This window comes from Hippocampus bargibanti, linkage group LG01, assembly GCF_051943395.1.
Source record: "Hippocampus bargibanti isolate YZ-2025 linkage group LG01, ASM5194339v1, whole genome shotgun sequence".
In the NCBI taxonomy this organism is placed as follows: domain Eukaryota; kingdom Metazoa; phylum Chordata; class Actinopteri; order Syngnathiformes; family Syngnathidae; genus Hippocampus; species Hippocampus bargibanti.
The window spans coordinates 37,029,797-37,043,780 of NC_142734.1; the positions used below are offsets into that span (position 1 = coordinate 37,029,797).

The 13,984-nt window shown below is 43.4% G+C and overlaps 1 long non-coding RNA gene across 1 annotated transcript; it reads right to left on the reverse strand.

Moving 5' to 3' along the window:
• Positions 1–2,984: 2,984 nt before the first annotated feature.
• Positions 2,985–12,313, reverse strand: LOC148904159 (uncharacterized). Its single transcript, XR_016117325.1, has 3 exons — positions 11,920–12,313; positions 4,315–4,494; positions 2,985–3,618 (listed from the first exon to the last, which is right to left on the reverse strand). It is a non-coding gene; the product is annotated as an uncharacterized LOC148904159 (long non-coding RNA).
• Positions 12,314–13,984: the final 1,671 nt, after the last annotated feature.

Below are 13,984 nucleotides of genomic sequence, written 5' to 3' on the forward strand. Positions count from 1 at the left end.
ATTGTAATTTGTACCTTTTTTGGAGAGATCTGCTCAAAATGATCCCAGACAGGGGATGTTGTCTTCTTTTGCATATCAAATCCGATGAAAGATGATGTTGGGTTGTGTTGGGTGTGTCATTGTTAGCCATCGAGTCATCCGGGTTGAGTGAACGCTGGCGGGGGTGGCTGCCGCTGCTCAACCGCAGAAAAAAATATCCCGTGACTGTGTCCTTGAGAGTTTTGAAAGGCGCTTATAAATGAAATTTATTATTATTATTATTATTATCAGGTCATCGTCGGTTCGGTGCGCCATTTAAATTGCTATCTTCGAGTGAGTGAGGACGTAATTCCTGTCTCGCGAGACATTGAGCGTAGCCACGTGCGTTCCGAGGCTTTGGGTGTGGCCACAAACCAAATCACCTGTTTAGTCGACGCAAATCGGCTCAACTCGGCTCAACTCGGCTCAACTCGGCGCAACTCGGCGCAACTCGGCTCAACTCGGCTCCGAGGCGTGTGACGTGTGTGAGAGCGCAGCAGATTTTAGGTGCACTGGGGAAATGCACGTGTCAATTCATATCACTTTGATCATTAAATCGTCTTTTATCGTGTATTAATAAAGCGCAATGAAAATATTTGTTATCTTCTCATTTTATGCATTGATTGAATTGGTGGATGTTTATTTTTCAAATGTCATCCTTGACATTTACAGAATACTTGAAAGATACAAGCTAAAGAATGACTGAATGAGAAAAGCAACGCGATAAGCAGAGGGACCAAGCGAGAGTAGTCTTTTTACTCGGCTATTTATCTGCCTCTGAGCTCAAGCGCCTTCTAGTCATCTGGGAGATTGTTAGGCATCCGTGGAAACTCTGGAAATGCAGAGGAAATGGATGAGCAACACTCCATAACAATTAATCAGAGGCAGCTGACGAATAAAAATAAAAATCAGAGGATTATCAAAAGCACGCCGTCCTTGTCAGGTTGATTAACAAGCTCGGAACGAGGCGGAGGTGGTGGCGCTGGTGGGTGGGTGGGAATGATGAAAGACGCATTCTTTCGGCCATAAAATAAATGTTGAATGAGAATATTAACTCGTTAACCTTGACAAGTATTTGGAATTTTCATAAGGGGACTAAACTAGTAGATTCAGCACAAAAAAACAAAATGTGTGGGGACTCCAGGGAGGAGGTGCAGAAAAGGTGGAATGGCGGTGGTGGGTGGGGAGGGGAAATTGCGCCAACACAACAAATTAGAGAGGATGAAGAATGCTACTGCATGAATTCTGTCATTGTTATGGGCTGCGATGATGAATTTCTTTGTTCAAATTCTCAATTAAGCTACACGGCCCCGGCAGAACGGAATAAGGCGAGCGGATGCGTCATCGTCTTGCGTGTTGGGGCCCAAGGAGCCTCCTGGTCCTACCACCTCCAGGTCATCTGGCCCTTCTGCAGACAGCTTGCTGGCTACTACGGCTCAAATCAGATGGAAGTTGATTCAAGATGAGGCGTGTGTGGTTTATTGACTGCAAAATCAAGCAGGAATCAAAAGCAAGAGAGAAAAAGATGACTCTTGACTCTTCGGCACAAAGGCGGCACAAAATGGAAGTGACCTGCACCAAGCGGTGCAGGTCGGCTCCCGCGAGAGAGCGCCACCGCTGTTTGGGAGAGCTTTTATTAAGACTGGCGGATGCGACGTATTGTTAACCGGATGTATAATGAAGTGACATATGTTCACGGGATCGATAATGACACGGAGGTTGAAGAAAGTTGAAGAAAATAAAAGCATTTGCAAATTGCCTTCACAACGACCTCATTTTCACATCAACACAGATAAATTCCTTTTCAAATGCATTTAAGATGTTTCTTGCTGATTATATATCATTATATTGTTGTGAATTATATGAGCCTTTTGAACCTATTTGATCCTCCGTTGTGATTTTATTTTGATGTTCTAAAAATGAACGTATCTGTGTTCATATGAACACACTCGGCGTGAATGTGGTAACTTTTCTTGAACGCAATCACAGCAACACAGTTACTTTCATTTAGTTGCTCTCAAACCTTATAATAGAAGTAAAAACGTGAAAAACATTTCTATTAGAAGGCATGACAAATGCCAGTAGGAGAGCATCCTCAAAAACCTATTTTTTGACCTGAATTACATAGGAAGACAAAATGTAAACAATATAAATACGTATCACCCGTGTGAATGAAATTTGCATATAAAATCGATGAATATGTTCTATCTTCTATATAGATATAGATATATAGATTTGAACAAATGCATGCACGTTCAATTATTTCCTATGGGGTCACATACATAGATTGTGTTTGGGAGGTTCCACTCTCTACAATAACCGAGCTGTAAATGTGATCAGAATGCATTTTTCAAGATTGAGTGGAATGTATCATTTGTGAGGCCAACATCCATCCGAGTCCACTATGTAAATGTGAATGAAACATTAAAACCTGTCATCTGATTCATGTCGAAAGGCGCAGAGAGTGGAAAAATGGAAATGGAAATATACATTTGCCAAGCACCTTCATAAATCATTTTGCCTTTTGCTTTCATTTGTCCAGGTCGCCTTGTCAAGGGTAATGTCCTTAAAATGTCAATTGCCAGTGTGAGTGTGCATTGCATTACGCCTAGAATACACTCGCACCCCTTCTACGGAAGCAAGGAGAATACGGAGCTTCCGCCGCTCGTTCTCCCCTGGAGGCCAACTGCTCTTATTATTTGTCAGAGCGACAGATGTTGCTCACGCGTGTTGAACTTCTACCGTCGCTTTCCTCGGCGGGGAGGGGACCGTGGCATGTTCCGCGCCATCTCACAACGGAACTCTCCTCGGACCGCGTATCGCTTTTGGGAGGAATGAGGACACGACACCAGGAAGTTGCCAGGCTGTTCTCTCGAAGCCATGAAGGGGATGAGTGGAAGCGTGCTCTCGGCCTGGTTGTTAAGAACCAAACGACACCAGGTTTTGGTCCATTTAATTTCCTCAAATCACATTTGGAATTGCCTTTATTAGTCTCGCAGCGGACAAATCTACATTTCCCAGCAGAAAATTGATTTAAGTAAGCCGGACTCTCAGGGATCTATCATAGCAGAGTCTGGACAGTAGGGATACATGTACACATATATACACACATATACACACACATATACACCATAACGGATGGATGTAATTGTGTATTAGCTAAAGGCTACGCAAGGCATAAGTGAATAATAGCCGAGTGTGAAGGCGCACGCTGCTGATTTAATTCCTCATCTCAGTTTAAGAGACGCTGTCATTAACGAGTAAACCTTCTCCAAATAAATTCCAATCCCAATAAATCCACCTCTGAAGGAATGGGCGCTGTTGGAAAAGTGACAGCCGGTGACCTTGAGCTTTATTTTTGTCTCCCTCAGCAGCGAGCGACGTGCCCGTCCAGATGCTTTTGCGCGGCGCCGTCTTGCTAATTGTCAGCGATGCCATCAAAGGGACGGAGCGGACCTGACAACTTAGCTGATGAGCAATAAGAGCAGCGTTGGGGGATTAGAGCCAAAAACACCTGACAGTTATTTTGGGCGGCCCACCTATGCTTTCAAGTCATTTACATCACCGCCATTTGCTTCCTTTGTCTGCCGTATTTCTTGTCTGGAAAACACGCGTGAACCGAGTCAATCACCTACACACCTGACCACACACGCACACTCGCACACACGCACTAAAATTGACCTGAAATGTTTATATCTGTAAATAATTGCTTGAAGGCCACTGACCTTACTTTCGATTTTGCAAATGTGTGTGTGTGTGTGTGTTTGTATGACTAGTCTTGTGAGGACCACTAACATTTTAAACAGTTCACATGTGTGGGCAATTCAGAGTAATAATTAAAATCAAAAACAAAAACCAAAAAAAAAAAAAAAAAATACATGCATGTTGTTGTCATATGGAAGCAAGAAGTAAAACAACATGCAAATTTAACAGAAGTAAAGATTTGAACTTGTGTGCCACGCTGTCTTTCAAGATGTGCTCAGCAAAATATTTAATTATTAATGAAATGATTAATATTCTTATTGATATCCATGTGAAAAAAAACCCTCATATTTTCTTAGAAAGTGACGACAAAATTGGACAAATGAACAGTTTCTGTTATGAAGGAAGGAGTTGAAGAAGTTGCACCCACATAAAGGTTAAAGGTCATCAAGTCTAGACCGCATCAGTGACGTCAGGCTATCTGACGTAGTTGATTAAATATGCCTCTCGGGAGGAATAAAACACTGTGTTTTTCAAGGCTGTCTAAGTGAAATTTAAAGTCAACTCGGCGGCAGCAGAGAAGACATGACTCACCGTGGTTCCCCGCTGAGTGTAAAACACGCACGACAAAACATACGACACGAGCGGAGCGGGGAGACTGACACGTGCTCAAGTCCATTGCAGTCATCGCCTGGATAAAGGTCACATTGGCCGCTGCTCTCAATTGGACAGGACAGCTCGGGCCATACAGCCGGTGTCAAGTGGGGAGGAGGACTGAAAGAAAATCCCACAGATGATTTGGGACATGCACGCACTACCGCACGCATGCAAACCAGATATCTTTCAATTGAGATTAGTCTACGCTTAAAGGACAACCGACGCCAATTTTTGTTTCCAAACTGACATGAGAAAAACCTTTTATAGCATCTAAAATACCCAGAACGCACAGGATGATATTTTTAGTCAAATGCCAAACATCAATAAAAATGACTTCAAGTGTGCTGAAACGGCAAAAAAATGAAACTGGAAGTGGGCAGTTTCAGAAGGTCCCGCCCCCTTGTTCGTGGTGTCACGCCAAGACGTCTTACCCAGAGAAAACCCATGTATACAGGTGAAGGTGTGCAGAAAAATGCACTCAAACAACACTGGCCAATGCGTGCAAAGGCGATTTGAATCGACTGGCTAATCAGCATCTGTAAATCATGAAACATTTTCTTGAAGACACATAAATGACGACACATCTGTGATGATGAACTCATTCACTGCTATTCATGAATTTATTCCGTCATTGAAAATATGACATAGAGCGTCATAGAGAGTCTTACGATGTAGTGAATGTTTATGTAGTCCTAAAACTCACTATTCCGTGGGTCCTGGAATTCGAATGACAACGACTGAAACCCTGGCACTGCAGCGGACGCATTTTTGCACATCTGGCCGTGAATTCCTTCCTTGAGACGCAGTGTCTGTTTGAGTGGAGGCCTCTGTTTGAGGAAACAGAGTATTTTATTGATTTATTATTATTACGTATTGAAGCGCATGTTACAGGATAATCAAAGTATGACACCAGGGCAGGCAGTTGCAGAACAAACCAACAAAACAACAACAAAGGAAGTTCAGATGTTTTTTTTTTCATTTGACGATTAATTTGAAGAGAGAGAGAGAGAGAGAGAGATGGTTGGATAGATAAATAGCCTTTCAACTTTTATTTTTAGTCATTGTGTGTACACAAGTGTTGAAAATATACAACAATGGCTAAACTTATTCCCCAACTTTTCAGTGCAAAACAAATAAACAGAACAAAACCCCCAATATTTAACAAGTTTATTTATGGCAAAATAAATGTGAGACAAAGAAAACCCTGGAAGAGGAAAAGTGAGCACAGGAGCAAAGTCTTTGCTCTGAGATCCAAAGGGAAACGACTTGAAAGGAAAGAAGCAAATGACTGCGATGCCTCATTAGGTGGGTTTTATTTGACCGTGGCCAATTAGAGCGCATCTGTAATTTAAAACAGTCAACCTAAAAAAGATTCAACAAAGAGCACAGTTCTCTCGTGGGAATGAACCCCTTTTCCCTTGTTTCATTCACTGTGGGGTTTTTTTTTTCTTCCTCACTGTGCCATTTTTCGACATAAATAAGACTCTCTTACATATGCATATCATAAATGTTAAAGTTGACAGGGGTGCTATGGAGTCTTGATGTTTTCATATACTTATTTTGGTTACCTCAAGCTGTGTACTTAAAACTCATAGAATTAGTGTATAACTAGAAAGGGGGGGAGCAGATATATTTAATGATATCGCAGCAGTGTTAGACTACTGGTCCGACTGAAGAATCCTACAAGAAGTAAATAAAAAAATGATCTTTTCTGCTCTTAAATTGCCATGATCATAAACCCTTTATGAACCATAACGGAAATGTTTTAAGCACCATCTCTAATTGCCGTATATGTTTTCAAGCAATTTCATCGCATTCATGTTGACACATAAAAGCAATAAAATGCAAAGGTGAGCTGCATCCCAGATGCACCTGACACATTAGCATTCTTCATTGCCGCGCATGTGCAAAAATAACTAAAGCACCGCAAAGTGTCAAATATTTCAGTACCCTGATACATGGTTAAGAGTTATCAACCAGGTTGGGAGGCAATAAACTAGTTTACAGAAGAGCCTTAGAATGTGCCGTCAAACGCCACATTCCGTTCCCACCATGCTTACTATTATTCATTGGATCGTTTCAGAGTTATGACCTCAGAGCGTTTTCATGCAAATAATCACTGTGTTATGCGGCGAGACAGCAAGCAGGTGGAAAGATGATAAAAGTTGACTTAGCCAGATCCAGGAAGGATATTTGGAGGGGTTTTATTTGAAGTTGCAGTGGATGTCGGCTTTCGGCAAACCGCAGGTACCACCGCTCTTCAGGCTGTCCTTTCTTCCTCTTCCTCAAAGTGACTTCCTCAGTCTGGTTTTAAAGGTGGTTCACCTCAGCTTCTGGCCAATCAGGTCCCAGCGGCAATTGGCCATTCCCAGGTGCTTGCGATCACCTTCTCAGAGACAATTAGTCGTCGCCCGTCTCTACTGTTCTGGATGGGGAGAAATGCGCACCTTTCTCCCATCATCCAAAATCCACAAAACACAAACTTAGTTAACATTTCTTTTGGCATCATGACACACTGTCACAATAACTTCACAACAGCGATAGGGGAGGCTAGCGATCGATGACGGCACAAGTGGCAAAGTCAAGGCCTGTGTCAAGAATTATGAGGTGGCGGTAGACCTCGAAAAAGCAGGAAGGAGGGAGGACCAGGGTGTATTTGACATACGACATGAAATAAAGTTGACGGGAACAACATCCCAAACAACAAAGTCATCAGCACAGAAAGGTACAAAGTAGCAAACAAAACCAAGACGAAAACATGACAAGATGAATCAAACCAGAAAGGTTGAAACAAACATTGAGCCGACACTGAATGGTCGTGCCGGGAGTCCTTCTAACTGCCACTGCTTAAAATGACCCACACCTGTGCAGCTGCAAGCGGGGCCCTGCAGTGCCACCTGTTGGCCGCAAACCGAATCGTGACAGCCCAGTGGCCAAAGCTGGCCGGCCACATCATTTTAGCAAATCAAGGCTAGGAACGAATGAGGGCATTTACATGGAAAACACCTCTCTAATGACAACATTTTCTCATTCAAAAATTTCTTCCAGAAACAAATAGTTTCATAAGTCAACAAATGTGTATGTTGGGTTGCATGCTTGGCTTTTTGAAACATCCTCTGTGGAGATGGTGAAAGTTCCAGTAGGTAAACAAATGTGCCAATTGCACGCAGCATATGGAAACCCCCGTGCCACAAATGTGAAGAAAATTGAAGGGCTCGGAACTCTTTGAAGACATCGCCGTAACACCTGTACGGCTTATCCTCGTTGTTAAGAATCGGGGGCAAAAATGTGCAATATGCATCACCAAATGTTGGCATAATGAGCCATCTGCACGTGTGAGGTCCTTTCTTCTGTGATGCCAAGAACGACGCCATCTGTGAAGCCGCTACCAGCTGTTTTCTTTCTTATTACGTGTTTATTAAAAGCTGAACTTGTCCTCTTCAGGAGGAGGTGAGGGGAGCAGCGGTGCGTTGGGTTGGGGGGGGAGGGGGGCTCAATCGTCACTGGATCGGACCCACACCCACTTTGCTACATAAAACAGTTTCAGCAGAACAGAGGGAGTGCTAATTAAATGGTACGTCTTTCTCTTTGGAGGCTAGCAGCAAATTAAGAGAACAAACAAGAGATGAAGCGGCTGCTAAGGAACATACATGAAAGCATTGTGAGTGACTCTAACGCAGCCTGACGGCAAATAAATAAATAAGCCGCGCCCCAAAGCTCCACCTTAACTTTGCCCTCTGGGGCTGGATTTTCAAAATACAAGAGCAAAAAAAAAAAAAGAATCTCTCAGCACCGCTTCTACTCGTCCTTCCGTGCGCATTGTTGTCAATTTTCAAAAGCTATTAGCGAGCGATCGAACGACCGCAATTGAGCATTTATGCACAGCAGGCAACCTGCATCCCTCCCGTCAGGATCTCATCCCGTCTGGCGTAATGGGGGCTGACACAAGTGCAGACCACCCTCTGCAGCTGTCAACAGATTTCAGGAGCTCAAAGGAAGACACGTCAGGCAAACGTCCCGTAGCGAGTGATGGACACCGAGAAGGAGCGCTGGAAACGTCCATCAGCATACGCGGCCGTGCGCTCAAGCAGACAGGTCGGGTCGGGATAGACGCTGACAAACCCAACATGGACCCACTGTCCGGGCGCACCAAATACAATGCGGAGCGACAACTGACAGGCTGCCGGCATGACAGCTTCTGGACGGACGTGGTATTCCTCACTTCACTTGATCCCTTACGGAGTGTTACCCTGAATTTGACCCTGGGCCAGCACAGTCAATAACTTTGTTCATAAGTTCTGGAGAAGCTCTTGTCATCAGTGTCCTCTGTCCAGAAGCGCATGTCTCAACCAAGGCCTGCTATCATCCATGTTTCAGATGTTTCCTTGTTGTTGAAGCGTCTCCAGTTGGTCCAGAACGCTGCTCATCGCCTCTTGACTGGTACTCGTAAGAGGGAGCACATAACTCCTACTCTAGCATCCGTTCACTGACTCGCAATACATTCGAGAGTTCTTTTCTTCAAATCTTTAAATGGCCTCGACCGTCCTTCCCTCTCCGAGCTCATCCACTTTCCAAAGACCTTCCCGCCGCCTCAGGAGTGCTGACCAGACTTTATTAGATGTGCCAAAAACTCAGAGGGGATGGAGCCTCTCCGTTGCTAGTCCCACTCTCTGGAATGACCTGCCACTGAACATTTGGCAAGCCCCTTCGCTGCCCATCTTTAAAACCTGTCTCAAAACTCACTTGGACTCTTTGGCATTTGACTCTGCATTATTCAGACTTGATCTTGGTTTTACTCCCTGCTGCTTTCTACTATCTTTGTGACTGTTTTATTCCCTGTATATGATAGCTGTCCGTGTTACAGCTTCAGCTGTTGCTAAAGCGTTACATAAGTCAATATGTATTGTATTGTACTGTATTGTTTAACACACCTGACTCAAATGATCAGGAGCATTCTTAGGCCCCTTCAGTGCTTGCATGCTTTGACAACGACCGCCACTGCCCCCTACTGCAGTGGATTTGCAATTACAGTTTATTCTAGTAAGGAAAAAAGGTCATTTTTGCAGCAGTCAATGGAAGGTTCACTTCAGTATTTGAGAAGTACGGCCCTAACCTAGAGATAGACCACATGTTATAGAGATCTGTTGACATTTCTTTCATCCCCTGAGTACATTTCCAAGCCAGGTAAACAGGATGTAAGGACTGTTCTTGTCTTAAGGAAGTCGCCTGCTGGCATCATGAGAAAAGGCTCGATCCGGAATGTTTGCCTCTCTTTGTTTGAGACAGTAGATACCTCTCTGTGGTGCGTGTGTTCTCTGCTCAGTTCAGTGCTCAATAAAACAAAACAAAAGGCCCTCCAATTTCAATCCTGTACAAACAATTACCTAGCATGGATTTGCAACCTTATTGGATTCACTGGAATGTTTGAAATAAATCATTAAAGGCACTGACAGGGCATTTATCTTCACTCGTGCTTTAATGCGCTGTGCACAACCGCGTGTGTGCTCGTGTGTGTGTGTGTCTGCGTGTGTTGCGTGTCAATCCTCCCGTGGAGCCATGTTCTCCAAAGCTCTTCATTCTGAAATCAAGCATGAATAATTAAGCGTTTTCACAGGGCTGCTTTAACGATACATTACACGAGAGGAAATAGGTCAAGCAGCAGTGTAAGTGCGATAGCAGCCGTGTTTTTTTTTTTGGTAGGGGGGGGCTTCAATCCTTGGCCAACAATACATTAACAATACACACCTTTGATAGCTTAACTATCTTAAATACTGTACAGATATGATCAGAAGGCTTACATCTGGGGTACCGGGACATCCTACATTTAACCCGATCTTCTTTCTCTGCATCTGTCTTGAATATCTTCTGTTGAGTGGCTTCATCAATTCTCTGTAAATACACAACATACAGTCCAACCACTAAAAGTGGCTAGACATATGGTTGCCGGTCAATTGCAAGGCACGCATAGAAGAACAATCATTTGCAGTCACGCTCACACCCAAGGACAATTTGGTGTGTCCCTTTTACCTGCTGAGCATGTTTTTGGAATGTGGGAGGAAATTAGAGTACCCGCAGAAAACCCACAAAGGCCAGGGGAAAACATACAAACTCCATACTAGAAGGCCGCAGCTGGAATTGAACTCTGCACCACTGAACTCTGAGGTAGATGTGCTAACCAGTCAATCACCATGCCGCCTTATCCACACGGGAACAAAAAAAAATAATACATACCGGATTTTCCGGTGTATAAAGCACACCAGAGTATAAGGCGCACCCCAATGAATGGTGTAGTTTCAAACCTTTTCCATATCTAAGGCGCACCAGACTACAAGTGAATGAATAAAAGAAGCTTTCCAAATATAATGGAAAACTATAGAAACGCTTTCCAAATATAAGGCAGACCACGTTATAAGGCACTACAGTAGAGGTTCCGGTTATGCAAGACATATTCTACAGGAAGAAATGGAGCCTGTAGACCTGTTGTGGCTCAATCTGACTTCACATATGAGCCGCACAAGTGTATAAAGTGCCGGGTCATCTTTTCAATAAAATAAAGGCTTTTTGGGGTGCCTTATACACCGCATATTATATTGAATAATATATAGAACATGCACACACACACACACACACACACACACACACACACACACACACACACACACACACACACACACACACACACACACTCACACAGTATAAAGTACAAAGCAAAAGTGTGGGGGTTGGGGGGTAACGTCAGGTTCTGAGTGATGTTTTTGAAAAAAAAGTTCAGATGATCTCAGTCATCTGTTACATTCAGCCCTGAGGACAGAACACGCCGTGTAGCCACAAAGCTGTTTTTACTGCTTCCAACAGCAGCGACTCTCACGTCAGTGCAAACCACTTCGCCTGCACTCAAATTCAATGTGCTCTTTTTGTACAAAAGTAGTCATCTCTGACCCCTGACCCATCAATGCCTCCCAGAGAAGAGCCATAGAGTAAAAAACACTTCAACAGAATTTATAATCTTTATGTTAATATGCTTATGTATGGTGGTTTATCAATGAAAAGGTTTCTTCAGCTGTCATCTGTACTTCTTTGAAGGTGTCGGACGTTTCACTTCTTATCCATATATATATATATATATATATATATATATATATATAGAAGCAAAAGGTCTGACACCTTCAAAGAAGTACAGACGACGGCTAAAGAAACCTTTTCATCAATGGACCACTCTTGTACGACTGAGAGCTTACACAGACGTATGGTGGTTTATGTTACGAATACATTTTTTTAACTGCTTATCAATCACACCACATCTTCTTTTACACCTTCACACAAGACAAAAAAACACGGAAGACACAAGTAACTATTAGGAGAATGAAAAGCACCAAGTAGCAACTTGATGTCTAAGGTAATGGCAATATCTCAACATCTTTGTCCCATTTGTCCAAAGACAAAATACTGATCAAGACTGCTGCTCAAATTCCAAGGAAATGCCACACAAAGGAAAACCCATGCAGGAAACAGGCAAACTAAACAGGATATGACAAAACTCACGTGAGACCAATATCGCAGCGGATTTTGATGTTGGCCAGACACGAAATTGTCAGGTGCATCGGATGGATGCGTGTCCAAGGGCATGCGCTCGTTCCGCCAGCAGGAAAGTCTGTGACATTGGCAAACAAGCGCAGTGAGTGTCCAACCCGCCCGCACGAAACTCAGAGTGGACAAGCATTTTCTCATATGCCATCCACAAAAATAGAGCCCAGAGAGTTTTTCCTTTGACAGTTTGTTAGATCCTCTGCATCTTGATTTCATTGAAATGTTTGTCCAACCAAAGTCTAAATTCCACATTTGGTGAATGACCTGCAGTTCTCTTTGACTTTTCCTCGTCCGGGGAGGAAGCGCAATGGCACATTTTCTTTCTTTTCAAGTCTTATTTGAGGGATGCTAAAAGTTATCTCTTATGACTGACCACGCATCCAAGAAGGACATCAATCTGCTGTCACCATCTGCTCTGCTACCAACACTCGGAATCTCTAAGACATTGCTGAGATGTGGGCACCTGCAGGAACATTTGGGAGTGATAAGGTGTGTGTGTCCGTGTGTGTGTATGTGTGTGTGTAGCTTGGGTTGCGGTGAGGGCGGCAGTTGCGTAAACACAAGGTGCTAGCAGGTGTCGACTCAGCCGTGATCTGAGACGTGATTGATCGCACAGGTTCAGGCGGAGTTCAGCGGAGGTCTGCGGTATCGGTTGCGATGTGAGTGAGTGACAGACACAAAATAGGCTGATGGAATATTATCAGGAAGCCATTTGTAATGTGGGCCCAGCCCGGATCTCTGTGGGATGTTGTCTCTCTGGAATGAAGTCATCCATCACCTCGGCTTCGCGTCGGATGAAGTCGTGAGCGGCTTTTGAGGAGAGACAGACATTTTTCAAATGTTTATGCATATGAAATTTAAACTTTGAGTCAAAGCACGCCAATTCGTACTGCACATTCAGAAGGAACACTCTATTTGATTTGTGGTGGTCACTGTGGTAGGAAAGAAAGGGGGGAAAAGAATATCCAGGATCAAGACAAAAAAAAATCTCAAGAAAGTACGTCGTAAGAAGTCATCGTAAGAAAGTACTCTGTTTGGTTACTGTACTAACACATTTGTCAATAACAGGTCATCTGAAACCATCTCAGTCTGGCCTCTCTGCCTTTCTCTAGAAAGCCTCTATGTGAGTCGTCCCTTTGATATAGTCATTCGTGATCCGATCCAACCTGGTCACTCCCAAAGAAAACCTCAACATCTCCAACTCTGCTCCCTCTTCAGTGGCGCTGTCTCCAGTCCAAATATCATGGCTCGTTTTAGACACTTTTCCTTTCATTCTATCACACGTCACACCTGACATTTTTCTCCAGCCGTTCCAGCCTGCCTGGACACGCTTCTTCACCTCTTTTGCACACTCGCCATTGCTCTGGATGGTTGAACCCAAGTACTTAAAATCCTCCACCTTCTTTATCTCTTCTCAATATGACTTCACATATAAGGTGCACCTGCGTAGATGGTGCAGGGTCATCTTTTGAAGAAAATCAAGGCTTTTGGGTGTGCCTTTTACATTGGAAAATGTAACGGTAATACACACCAAGAAACAGGAGCCAACAGGAAAAACAACAACAACAACGACACAATTGGACTATTCATATCACTTTTTGAACGACAAGGATGAGGACATGGCTTGAGAGAGCAACGAGGGAAGTGAATTTGTCTGGAAATGTGTGAGAACTAGATTTCACTGGGGAAAAAAAGTCCATTTAGGATGCAGAAAGCGTAGTAATCATATCAAACACAATATGAAATATGAAAAAAAAGGCCTCATATAAGAATTATATAAGCTAATGCTTTATTTTGGAAAGTCACGATGAGAAAGTGAAGAAAGCAAAGACAAATGATCCAGCCTCAGATATTTCCAAGACTCCTTTAATATTACTTTTTCAATTTAATGTCAATGTTTTTTCTTCTCATTCGCGTCAACGTGTAATCTCTGCGACTTTGGACGTTTTTCAGGTTGTGTGAGCCAAAGTCACGTCAGTCACCTCGAAACAGAGTCCCAGCGCAGTCGCGGACGCATTAA